Source organism: Dreissena polymorpha, chromosome 10, assembly GCF_020536995.1.
Source record: "Dreissena polymorpha isolate Duluth1 chromosome 10, UMN_Dpol_1.0, whole genome shotgun sequence".
NCBI classification, from domain to species: domain Eukaryota; kingdom Metazoa; phylum Mollusca; class Bivalvia; order Myida; family Dreissenidae; genus Dreissena; species Dreissena polymorpha.
The window spans coordinates 89,320,290-89,334,649 of NC_068364.1; the positions used below are offsets into that span (position 1 = coordinate 89,320,290).

The window sequence follows — 14,360 nt, forward strand, 5'->3', positions numbered from 1 at the left end:
TCAAGTCAGCTAAATTAGATCTATTGCCCTTGCCTTGCCTATTAATTTACTTTTTTATATGTCAATTTACGTTTTTTTTCCATGGGTCAATACTATCTTTATAATGTAAATTAATTCCGATGTAACTTTTCCTCCATAAGTACTGAGTTGCACGTCTATATTTAGTTGCGACACATTGCCAGTATTAACACGCACGCGTTTCCTGTGTGGATCTCGAATATGTTTCGCGCTCTTATTAAAACACGACTTTTACAAGGCATTCATGTATAGTGAGTGGTGCAGATGCGTATCACATGTCTCTAGACAATTTTTATTATTCAGTTCGATAAATGGTAATAGACTTGTACTGAAATTAAATTGTTACCGGATAAAATGTGTACGGCGATAACGTAAATTTACCCGTAAGTATTGTTTTCACTACGTAAATGATAACTAATATGACACCGGGGGGGGGAGGGGGGCAGTTCTCCGCCCTACAGATTTGATGGGGGGGGGGGCAGATATCCGCCTACTAAATTCTGACAGGGGGTTAGTTCTCCGCCCCTACCGATTTGATGGGGGGGGGGGCACCTCTCCGCCATCTTTAAAATAAGGGGGCATTTCTCCGGGGGGCGGGGAGGGCAGTTCTCCGGGAAGGCGCTTCTCCGGATACCTAAAATAAACACTATTGCAATCTTAGTAAAAACCAACTTAGCCGTTATGCTAATGATTTTATTTTCAGTATGCGTGTACATTTCAATATTATATAACAACAAGTGTTCACAAATACCTATGTTTAATAATTATTAAAAACATGAGAACCAAGGAAGGTATTGCATTTTAATAGACTAGTTTTACCGTGTGTGTACATTCATATAAAATCTTTTGAAAATCACACTTGAGATAATGTCTTTGGGTTTTGCTATTTCTAATCGATTTAAACACCATAAAACCACCGTATTTTCTCTTACATTCTAAATGTTCTTACATTTCCTTTTTAAGCCAAAATATTTATTTTTTCATGATTCTAAATTTTCGGACATACGGATTTTCGTACAGTCAGTTAAACAGCGCTATTTTATCAGATTTTGGCCCTGTTTTTGCTTATCTGATGACCCTTCGATCATGCATTTTTACAACCGGATTAAAGTAATGAAACAGAATCATGCCTAAGGGCAATCGACCATTACATTTGCGTACTTGGGTAAATTACCTTGTAAACCTCTAATAAGCAATGGTTCCTTCCAACAGCGTTTGAAATGATATCGTATTAAGAAAGCCAAACGTTTATTGTTTTTACTTTTTATATATTATCTCAGTTGATTGCAAAGCTGTTAAGTTGTATTTTTAAAGTAAAGAACGAAGGGAACAACACAATAAAATTATGTACATTGATGTATTATTTCTACTTCAATTAAATAATTGACAAACAAACATAACACACTTGTCTCTAAATATTTTTCGTATTTAAATATTCCAACACGAAAAACAATATCTTTAAGTGACCGGAAACTTATAATTATTACGGCATATAGTAAAAGCAGAGTTGTCTGAACCATAAGTAAAATAAAAAATAAAAAATGACACAGCTTATTTTTCCCTTAAGTGTTAATGATAATATGGATAAACAATTAAAAATACATAAAGTCAATTGTGTTGATTACTCGTTATTGAAATATTGCAATGCCAATTATAAGACATCTGATTAAAAACAAAATGTATAGTGGAATACCTAATCTGGAAATACAAACTAATGATACTATTAATGCAACAACAGCAATCACATCTTTTCAAGCGCAATCAGAAAACTGCTACAGCTTTGTATTAACAAACATAAATATGTGTGTGCTTATAGATTTAGATAAACTTCAAATCTTTAAGCGCGCTATGAATTGAATATAATTTATATTTAAAAGTTTTGCTACTCTGTTGATAACTAGCAACAGCAAAAAGGAAGATACCATTTTTTATCATCTAATTTTATTTATATTTCATTGTTTATTTGTTTATGATCACATGGATTGTTTGGATAACAGAGTGTGTCTAGATATACCGGTACCCTTATCAATATTTGTATGAATTGCAATAAAGCGTAGAAATTAAACAGGCCCTAATACAGACACCATTTTTATCGGAATGCGATTATAGTTTCAATAGCAACTCGTAAAGCTTTTTGGATTGATTGTGCAATGAATACTTTTAGCGACAAATTGACTTGGTCAAATACTGCATCTTAAACGGATAAATAAAATTGAAACCATTTATTTTCAATATTATCAACATTATTATTTAGTTATTAATACATTAAGCAGCAAACTCTATTAATCAAAAAGATTTGATATAACATCCGAATTCACTGCAAAAATGAGCTGAGCGATAGGTTTTACGGTTGTTGAAATTGTTCATGATGATAACGATGATGACGATGACGACGATGATGACAATGACAACGACCAGGAGGAGAACAACGACGATGACAATGACGATGATGATGATGATTACACTGATGATGATGATCACGACGATGACGACCATAACGATGTTGTTGGTGATAGTGACGATAATGCTGCTGCTGTTGCTGATGACGATGCTGCTGCTGATGATGCGGTGGAGGCGGAGGAGCAGGACGAGGGCGACGACGACGACGACGACGACGACGACGACGATGATGACGACGATGATGACGATGATGATGACGATGATGATGACGATGATGATGACGATGATGATGACGATGATGATGACAATGATGATGATGATGATGATGATGATGATGATGATGATGATGATGATGATGATGATGATGATGATGATGATGATGATGATGATGATGATGATGATGATGATTATGATTATAGCGAAAGTGTTGCAGTACTTTTCTACCGGAACCAATGCTTAGCCCAGTTATTTTAAAAATAATTTCAAAATACCACGATACACGTCAATTGGCTAACAAATACATTTGTAAGTTTTACCTCACTCAAAAACAGTATTTATTGAAGACAGGGCGTCAACAATGTCCGAGTTTCAGCAACGTAGCTTAAGTACCTAAAGTACCTTTCCGTTTGATTTATCGCAGGATCCTGGGTCCGCACCCACAGTCTTTTAAATTGTCTGCATTAAAAAAGATAATAATTATTGTTTGTAATAATCTTTTACAGCTCATAACAACATGTAAATCCTCAATTCGTAGAGTTTCAGTATGATTTCATTTATTTAAAAAATAAAGACGGTTAACATATTTTATACACACATATATTAGCAGCTATACGCCATATAACATAGGACATAATGCATATTATAAATCAAAGCGCTGAAGGCACTGAAGTTGTTCGCTTTTGACGTCCTTGATTAGCTTGTTCGCATTGCATATGCTTATCATTGTGCACAGGCTAATCTTATTTGACGTGCATTAAGCCCCGTTTTCCATGAAAGCAGCCAATATGTACATATTTTAATGATAAACACTAGACTGGCCAATGGCGTTTACAAGCTGGTATATACATTCACTGCTAGAGCAGAATCATTTGTCGTCTGCTGCAGACAGGCAGTGGTAATCGTTCCTAGCAGAGTGAGTTGTGGTTCTTGCCGTACTTAAGTCTTCTAAGCACCTACTGATTTGCATTTATTACCCATTCTCTTGAAACGCCGACTAATAAAGAGCGATAAACCGCCTTTAAGCACTTGGCACATTAACAAATAAGAACATTCCACACCTAACTCCTAACCGAGAACCGACGTCTTTAATCGCGAAACTATTACCAGAAATTGAATACCGCCAGAAACAACAATGAGCTCACTTCGATTAAATATAAATACACTAGATTCATTGTGTCCTAAGCAATCTAACATATTAACCGAAAATACCAGCGAATACGGTATTATATATGGCATCGGTCTTATATATCGCCTCAGACATGCGAGAGCGCCGCGATGAGTGTGTGTATCAGAGTTTGTTTACAGGTCCTACTGGCCTCTTCACGAGATTTGTGTAGCCCGACCTGAATGATGAATGAAATGGATGTTGTAACATTTATATGAACACGATATATCCGTACCAATATCCATGTGAGCACATACTAATAATAATTAATTTTTTAATCGCCATTAGCTTGAAAATAAACGTAAATAGATACAACAAAGACCAATTCGGAGACTTTAACATTTTAAATTACCTCCCCTGCAATAGAAAATATATATGGAATCTCGCATTCTATGGAATATCAAAATCTCAATATATCTTTCTCCGAAAAAAAATTCTGGTAAAAATGATCTTAAATTTAGCTGTATATTCGTATGTAATTAATTAAACAAGAGTTATAAAAAAGCATCGCAAAAAATCTCGCGTTTTACTTGAATAAATTACCTCCCTAAAGCCTATCGGAATATCTAAAATACGTATATAAACAAAACGCGTTCCTTGCATAAGTGATAATAAAGCGCGTGCCCGTTCCACTCGTCCTCCAAATACTTACTAAATATAGTACAACGTATCTACAATCATTGCGACTAACTCAAACCTCAGTAAATAAGTAACCAGGATAAATATACGTTTAGGTAATTAAGGTAAAAAACATACATATAAAAATTTACACGTTCCCTGTGTGCCGAACCCGATCCATGGACTATAGCCACAAGAGGTTCCTATGTACCTATGTAGCCGGATTGCGCCCTCAGAGCGCCCAACACCGACACAGATCACGCTACTCTCCGGTCAAACACAATACTACATAGGACTGCTGCCTTTGTCACCATATTATGAGAATCATTAACGTGCAAAATGGAAACTTTCAACTGTCCTTTCACTTCCTACATAAGCCTAATTATGATCGTTTATTGGAGTAACGGTGATTTCGATATCCGAGCCTTAAAAAGGTAGAATTACCGAAATTCCCGTTCTTACACGTTGTAGCATGGATCGGGTATTGAACACGATACACGTGTGTATTAGCACCCTACTGTAGTCCCGGCGGGGTGCTCGTTATCAACTGCATCAATACACCGGTAAGCAACCAGGGGGATATCATATGAAAAAAGAACTATCATGCATGTTTGATGTGTTAAAGTGTGTCACAAAATTTCCTTAACTGGCGATGTCGGCTATAATTTCGGTATAAACATGCAAAGAAATTAACATATATATAATGTTATTGCCGGTATGTTATTGGACATTTTGTATGTCAAATGTTCATTATTTGTATTAAAATTAAGACGATGCTTATTTGCCAGAAAGCATTTATTTCAAATTCAAAACAGGCAATAATCATACATAATACCAAAATATAAAACTAACAAAATGACAACACTCTCGCTTAACGCAACGTTCAGTGGCACGCGCACTTAACAAAATTATTGCAACTAATGCAAGCTGTAATCAATATGTGACTACTTGCTATACAACCAGTAACATGCGAAAATTGATCTTATTTAATTGTGGTTCCCTCTTTGAATTTATGTTGCCTGTCGACTTTTAGAATAATGTGTCAGTAAGAAATGTATTGCTTGCTCTACAACCAGCATCATGCGAAAATGGATCTTATTTAATTGTAAATCCCTCTTTGAACTTAAGTTGTCAGTCGACTTTTAGAATAATGTGTCAGTAATAAATGTTTTTCTTCAGTTTCACATGTTTTTTTTAAGAAAATTTAGTGAAAGATGCAAATGTGTCTTATTTATTTTTTCTGTGTCTTCAATGTATCTTATTTATATGTGACTGCGTGCTTATTTTTTTTTCAAGAAATGAAAGATGCAAATATGTCTTATTTTAATTTTATCCATGTCTTAAATGTGGCTTATTTATATAAGATAAAATAATATACTGCCAATGTCATGCAAAAAAAAGGATCTTATTTCTTAATATCCACATTCACGCTTTGTTCTTCATTAGCACCGTATTTAATTAGGCTATCTCTATTTAAAGTACAGATTACTGTGAACTTAATAATTGTGCAACGGTGATGTTGATCCATTATCGTTGTTAATTTAAAATGTAGACAACAAGTTAGCAATTAATGAAATCAGTTATTTTGGAAGTAAATCTAATTTTTTCTGTACAGTAGCCAGGTGGATGTGTATTGAGCGGATAAGATAGGGATCACCACAACAGGTTGCTAATACACAGTATAGACTTCCCCTATTATTGTATTCGTTATTTACCTGATTGGAATAAATAAAGTGTTAAAGATCATTTCATGTGAAAAGCAGGATTTCTGACATAATTTCAATCGTTTTGCTTTTATACACAATTTCATGGAACAATAAATATATTGGCGCGATGGAACACAATTTATAAATCAAGCTGACAGTATAGTATCAGTTTTTAATTATGTGTAATTTAATTCGCATCTCTCCCTTAACTCGTTCAATGACACTCGAACTTATAACAATTATAAAACATCACGTGCATCATTATTTTTTTTTTTTTAATTATGAAAACATATTATATGTTCTACATAGTTTTGTTTAGTTTTTTTACTCAACCAGAGAGACATTATAAAACATTGTTATATATAAAGCGCTTTACTTTTCTACATTACATAAAGATATATCGATTTTTTTGTTAAGTGTACGTGCTTGACATATTTATAAAATAGCAGTGTTTATTTTTGTAATTAAATCGAAAATTGACATTTAATTTGATGCAATCCACATTGTTTAGCGGCCAAGCGCAGTATACCGCTCTCGGCGGCCGATGGTGTATTGCAATATATACAATGAAAAGCTGGGTTTCTGACATAATTTCAATCGTTTTGTTGACGCGGAAGTGCTTTTTGGTGGCCAAAAATACTATTGTGCCCTTTATTTAAACCTAAATCAGTATTTTTTTTTACACTTGAAGGTTTGTACAGCGGGGATTTTGGTACCGGCGCTGGTTTATGTGCTTGTTAAGAATTACCGAAATCCCAGCTAAGAGGCAACATATGCTGATTTATGCTTTGATTAAACATTGATAACTAAATTGCAAAAGTGTATAGCATATTGTAAATAAGGTAGTACGATATCATTTGTTTCATCTGATTTGTTTGGAAAATACTTTCTGAAGACTTATTATTACTATGTCATGTTATATTTACATATACTTTTGTGTAACCAATGTTTTAAATGTACATTTTACCTTTTTTTACATTCGTTTACACATTTTTCACATTAATAAACTATTTAACAATGGAAAAAATATTCTGATAAGAGTGTATTTATGATTTACACTATTATGATTGTGTTCAAATAAACATAAATGCAAAGCCAAAACCCAAACATAATGACATATAGACCCTTTAAGGCGTAATATGGGGGATTGGCGTAAACATGGGTGATTTCGGCTCTGGGCGTACGAATGTAGCAGTACCGAAAACCCCGCTAATTATTTTCCAAAAGAAGTAACCGAATGGGAAATAATACATGTCACTGGTTGCTAATGAAACAAAAACACACTATAATAATTGTGTTGACACTTGAAGGTTTGTACAGCAGGATTTCGGTACCGGCGCGCGTTTAAGTTCTTGTGTAGAATTACCGAAATCCCCACTGAGAGGCAACTTAATGCTGTCAATAGTGCTTAATAATTTACATTAATATCATTTTTTTGCATCTTAACATTCATGTGAAGTCAAAAACCATTCATACCGATGACCTATTGACCCTTTAAGGCGTAAATATTGGGATTTCGGTACTAGGCGGGCGAATGTAGAATTACCAAAATCCCCGCTATAAGTTTAGCTGCACTTTTAGTTTTAGTTTTTTGTGTAAGCAATATATACAATCTACATAACATCCAATAGCATATAACAGGCACCATATGTATATGAGAAACAACAACAAAATATTTCTTAAACATTAACGTCAAGTATTGTTTAGGTGACGATGTTCTAATTATAGATCTTACACGGCCAAGAAACACTAGATAGGTCTTTGCAAAGAGAGCTGTTGGATATCGTGAATGCGTTCAATGTGGCCTGTTTATTTCAGAAAGCTATGTGCAATGTTTTATGGGGATTTCTATCAAATTGCCAATTGCAAAATTTGATTTAATTCATTCGGACCTACAAGCGGGAAACTTCTTCATTAAAATTCAATGGGCTTTTAAGAAGTTCGTTGAAAGGCCAAATTTGACGTTAAACAGCAACGCCGAAAAAATTGCTACTCAGTCTTATTTATCACTTTTTTTGTAAGATTTACCAGTAGACGTTCTTCAGTGAAATTAAGCAAACACACAGTGCCGACAAGTATGGAAGGGTATTTAGGTAAACATTACATCCTTCTTTGTGACTGTGTCATGATTCTTGATGGTACTTTCAATTAGTATGTAGACACCTTTTCATGCTTGATGACACTTACATCTTGCCTGATGTCCAATGTCTATTTACATTCTGCTTAATGGTATCATGCATGTGTACAGATGCAACATTCTTGTTCGTTAATTGCATGCTGCATATGTGTATGTTGGTTTGTGCAGAGAGACTTGTGCAATAGGCGCAGTGCATAATGGAATAAAATATTAATGCGTTTAATAAATTAACGCGATGGCAAGATGTGAGTTTCACCCAAGCACAAAGCAACATACTATCATGCATGATACAATGATGTCAATTGACAGTCATTCCGAAATGCTACGTAGGACTACGGAAATTTACGGCGTATAACGGAAATTTTATGTTAAAGGAGAAGTTGCGTCCCCTTTGTAAGATATTTGCTACTGAACCTAAATTAACCGCGTGTTTGTAGACTTAACTTTGTTTTGGTTAATGACTAACCATAATTTTTGTACAGTAATTAACCTTCAATAACCAAAGAAAGTCTATGGATATATTTCAATATATGCTACTAATGCATGTATGCAGAGCTCCAGATAAGACGCTTAAAGTCGTAAAAAATTGAATTAAATTTAGTAAAAAAGTAGACTTAAATTCTGTGCGTACGGTTACACATTGGAAAAATAAAATAAGAATTCAAAATGTGTGATCATGCGTAAAACTCAATATCAATGCATATAATGTAAACATTTTATCAATGAGTTCCCACTCGTCTAGGCCCTCATTACAATTATGAAATCAACAGCACTTTAACGTTATTATGAATACCAGACCATCTTTACAACAGTCGAAAAGCCGAAGGTTTTCCATTATCTGGTCATTTTATCGCAAAAAGTCTGCTGTAACCCGGCAATTGTCATGAGCTCTTCTTAGACTATAAACCTAAATGCGGATGTGCCAAAAATTATACTTACCTGAAAAAAAGAATCAATAATAGACTTTAAGGCTGGATTTTTTATAGAGTGTAAACCAAGATTTTGCTAAAAAAGTTATCTGGAACTTTGCATGTATGTTGAGAGGAAATCGATTACATAATTTCAAATTTACTAGAGTACTTTTATATTGCACCACATAAAATGCTATAAAACTATAATATTGAAGTGAAGATATAAACTTTATTATAGATGGGTAGGTACTTCGTGTCAATCTCTTACACATATGAAAGAGCTGTTGGTCATGCTGCTTTAAGTACATATAGATGCATGACACAATTTAGATTAAGCAAAATAAAACACTAGGTATTTGCCAAGAGTCAAATATATACGAGCAGTAAGAGCGTAATCGTACGCAGCGAGACTTACTCATGTAGAATTGAAACTCTTATTGCTTTCTTTCGAAATAATTTCATGTGTCCGATCTAATATGCAATATGCCCGGTGTTTTTTTTTATGCGGATTAATGTTCCGTTTTAGATCCATAATTAACGAATGCCTCAATATTTTCAAAAATTAACACCGGAATAATGTTCACCGACATTTGTTCATACAGATTGAATATAAATATTATAGAGCTTAACAAAAAAAATACATTAAGCCCTGTTCTCCCAGCACACGTGCTGAACACACAGGTGGTTAGCGTGTGGCTATGATAATAATTAGTGAAAACATCTTTTTGAATGATAAATAATCATATTATAACGAAAAATCAAATTTTCTATAAAAAAACAAATCACTATCGTTTTATATATGACAAGATATCCAACTCGAAATCATCCGAAAACGGGGTGCATCGTTTTGAGCAGCCATTACTAAATTAATTTTGCAGCGATTTTCATGACCCGGTCTTATTCAACGCAGAAATGAATTTCCTTTTAGGAAATATATATATCTTGTTATATTTCTACACATGCTAGGTCAAATTTTAAGAAATAACGCTATACATAATTCGCTTGACCCAGTTGTGATCGATCAGACTGTAATTATGAATGAAATCTCCAGTTGTAAAGACACACCTCCGCATTGGAGCAATGAAATCACTCGTGTGTTTAAAATGTCAGTTGGTTGAAATGTATGTAAACAAAGGTTTCAAAATGCGCTGGACAGTTAGTTTTGATGCATAATGCAACGGCAAGCACGGTAAGAATGTTTTTTCATACGTTTTATTGAATTATGGTATCGAGGTTCGTGAACTTTGCAGGGAAAATGCCCTTTACTCCGTGAAGATTTCAGTCATGAATACTGTCTAATCGATCACAGCTGGGTCACGCGAGTTGTGTATCGTGTTATTTCTTAAAAGTTGACCCAGTATTTGTAAAAATATTGCAAGACATATACATTTCCAGAAAGGAAATTTATTTCTGCGTTGAATAAGACCAAGATCGTGAAAATCGCTGCAAAATTGATGAAGTAATGGCTTTTTAAAACGATGCATCCCGTTTTCGGATGATTTCGAGTTGGATACCTTGTTATATATATATTTAACTTATTTTTTTTAAAGGAAAGTTGATTTTTCGTTATAATATGATTACTTATCATTCCAAAAGATGTTTTCACTAATTATTATTATAGCCACACGCTAACCACCTGTGGCTGGACATACACCTTTAAAAAACACTGTACAAATTCAATTACTTATGCACTTAATTGATTGTAAACAATGACGGTTGAAATCCGTGCGTGGGAATTTTTCTGGTAACCAAGAGCGACGTCAACGTTCATGACAAACCTGTTTATATGACATTTATTTATTGATTTTTTCCAACTTGATTGAAAATTATGTTTTATGATATTTTAATACATGTAGTAGAAGTAGTTGTTTTCTCAACGAGGAGTACAATAGTTGTACAGTACTAGAAACGAGTACCTGTAACTTTCAGGTTTCTCTTTATACCACAGACATTATATAGTCATAAAATGATAAATATGTGTTTATAGAAATTGTCATTATGGCATGGTAAACAGACTAGAGAAATCTGAAAGTTTCACGCACAGGTCTGTGGCAATGGGGGTTTGGGCTACTTTATAAATATGAGGTCGATATGCAATGCACATCGGTAGTTTACGTCTACTGTAATTATTAGGACTAGGGAAGTGCCACAATTCCAACACATCAGCCCCGTTATGTCCTGAATAAAATACATGTATAATTTCTTCAGTGCCAATTGCATCTTACAAATATCAAAAACATTTACGGCAGTCAATTCATTGTGTAGGCATACTGGTCTTCATGGCAATCATGAACGTATTTAGTTTAATGGAGATTATATAACAAAGGGAACTAATTCAGCTTATTCAGTTTACTAGTCAAAATGATTCGGATGTTTTCGCTTTTTTTTTCCGAAAAGTAATTTATTCAACATACGGAAAATAAACGCGCGCCACCTGTTGTCATAATTTAGTAACTTGCATTCTGCTTACTGCCTGTTGCTAACTGCCGTTGTTAATGAAGCTTAGTGGCAAAACCGAGTATGACTGGTTTCAGGAATAATGAACACACAAACATTGGATAGTCACCAAGCATGTTGAAACAATCATCAAGTATAACCGATAGAGAACAAGCATGTTGGAACTGTCATGAAGCATGTTAGAATAAACATCACGCATAATGTAAATATACATCATGAATGATGTAATGTTGCAGCAATCATCAAGTATAAACGAATAGACAACAAGCATGTTGGAATTGTCATAGAGCAAATTAGAATAAGCATCAGCCATAATGTAAATATTCACCACGAATGATGTAATTTTTACCTAAATATCCTTCCATAGATATGTGTTGTTACTAAAATAGACATAGAGATCTGAGCATCGGGAGTGACCTAATCATACTGTGCTTTGGCAGTATTACGAAATACTGTTAGTGTCATCGTGGTTACACATTAAAATCCAGAGGGCGAGAACGCGAGAACGCGAGAACGCGATAGTACGATGGCGACAGTGTGACAATACGATGATGACAGGGTGACAATACGATGGCGACAATGCGATAGTGCGATGGCGACAATGAGATAACGCGATAATACGATGACGACAATCAGACAGTGCGATGACGACGGTGCGACAATACGATGTCGACAGTGAGATAGTACGATGGCGACACTGCTACAGTTCGATAGTGCGATAATACGATGACGACAGTGCGAAAATACGATGACGACAGTGCGCCAATACGATGGAGATAGCCGACAGTGCGATAGTACGATGGTGCCAATGCGATAACGCGATAGTATTATGGCGGCAATTCGAAAATGCGATGGCGACAGTGCGACAATACGATGGCGACAATACGATAGAACGATGGCGACATTGCGATGATACCACGGCGACAGTACGATATGACTATCGCATTGTCGCCCCCGTACTATCGCAGTGCCGCCATTGTATTGTCGCACTGTCGTCATCGTACTAGCGCGTTTTCGCAATCGTACGAACGCATTGTCGCCATTGTATTGTCGCACTGTCGTCATCGTACTTTCGCAGTTCTCGCATTCTCGCCTTCTGGATTTAAATGAGTAACCACGGTGGCCCTAACGATATTTTGTACAGTAAAGTGCGTGAAATCTGGTTTGGAATAACAATTTATATGCCGAAAACAGATGTTGAAAACCCGACTTTGTTTTATAAGTAGTAGTCTAAATATACAATGAGTTTTCCGAGCATTAAATAAACATATTAAAATAAAATTCATGTTCGTATCGGTTGAAGTTCTTGTTAATAGTAGAAGCAAAGAACACAATAAAACGCTGATTGGGCTTACTAATTTGAGGCAAGAAAATACACATCGCGCTATTATATATAACATATAACGCGCATCCGCAAAGTTCGAGCGCCCGTCTCGGTGCCGACGTTTCCGGTGAAAGTTTCGCACAGGAGCTACCGAGTTTGGATATGAGACCACGAATCATGGCTTGACTTTATATATCAGTCAGCGTAGAACCTGACCAGACTGCGCGGTTGGACAAGCTAGGGTGGACCAACTTTGGCCGCATATGACATATGGCCCATTTTCGCATGACGCGGGTCATCTGACCTTTATAATGTGTATATAGCTTTGAATGGAATTTGCACATAGTTTTTTGCATGGACTTATTGTTATGTTAATGTGTTGCACGTTTTCAAAAGCAGAGGGCATATATAAGATCTATTATACTACGGAGTTCATTTTCTGTTGCAAAATGAAATGAAATAAAGATTGTTACTCAGCGGTGTGTACAGTATGACAGCGTTGTCTGTCTGCGATGCATTTATACTGGTTCTAAGCTGGCATACTCACCAATTGGACTCAACCATCTGCTCGAACAAGAAATGATAAGTTCTACTAGCATAAACCGTTAATTGTAACTTATTTTAAAAATATTCATGTTATTTATATTATTCAATTTATTATTCATAATTATAATAATTATTTCCTTTATTGTTGTTTTTCGCATTAAGAAACTTATTCGGCTTACGAAACTGAAAAATCCCATTGGAAACAAATCCCATGGGAGAAAAAAACCCATGGGTGAAACAAATCCCATGGGTAAAAAAAATCCCATGAGATTTTTTATTTTTTTCAAACACGACTAAACGCATTAAAATATCGTAGGTTGTTCATCATTTCACAAAATATGATGTTTCTGGAAGTTTCATGAATAAATCTCTCAAAATAAGAAAATAAACATGGGATTTTTTCTCCCATTTTAAAATGGGATTTTTTTATAACTAAATATTTATATATATAATTTGCATAAGACCAATATACAGTCCTTAAATAACGTAAAAATACTTGCAAACGCAAATAAAACACGTTTTTTAAAATGTTCAAAATCCCATGGGATTTTTCTCCCATTTGCAAATTATGGGAGAAAAAAATCACATGGGAGAAAAAAATCCCATGGGATATTCGAAAATCCCATGGGAAAATGCAAAATCCCATGGGAACCCCAACTTTGCTTTTAAATTTCATAGTGAAGAAAACGCATTTTATGAGTGAAAATAACCAAATATTAATAAAAGATAAGACTTTTATCGCATACTATGTCTCAAAGTAGCGAATCTTTAAGAAAAAGGGTACTTAAGTTTGCGAAATTTCGGTTTCGCAAATGTTTTTCCGGTGGCCGTTAATATATTTTTAATGTTCACTGCTCTC

The 14,360-nt window shown here is 34.8% G+C and overlaps 2 protein-coding genes across 5 annotated transcripts in view; both read right to left on the reverse strand.

Annotated features, from left to right (window-relative positions):
* The window catches only part of LOC127849318 (kyphoscoliosis peptidase-like), a 174,139-nt gene that overhangs the window by 98,093 nt on the left and 61,686 nt on the right, over positions 1 to 14,360 (reverse strand). The gene's annotated exons all lie outside the window — the stretch shown is intronic.
* The window catches only part of LOC127847767 (uncharacterized), a 178,162-nt gene that overhangs the window by 84,858 nt on the left and 78,944 nt on the right, over positions 1 to 14,360 (reverse strand). The gene's annotated exons all lie outside the window — the stretch shown is intronic.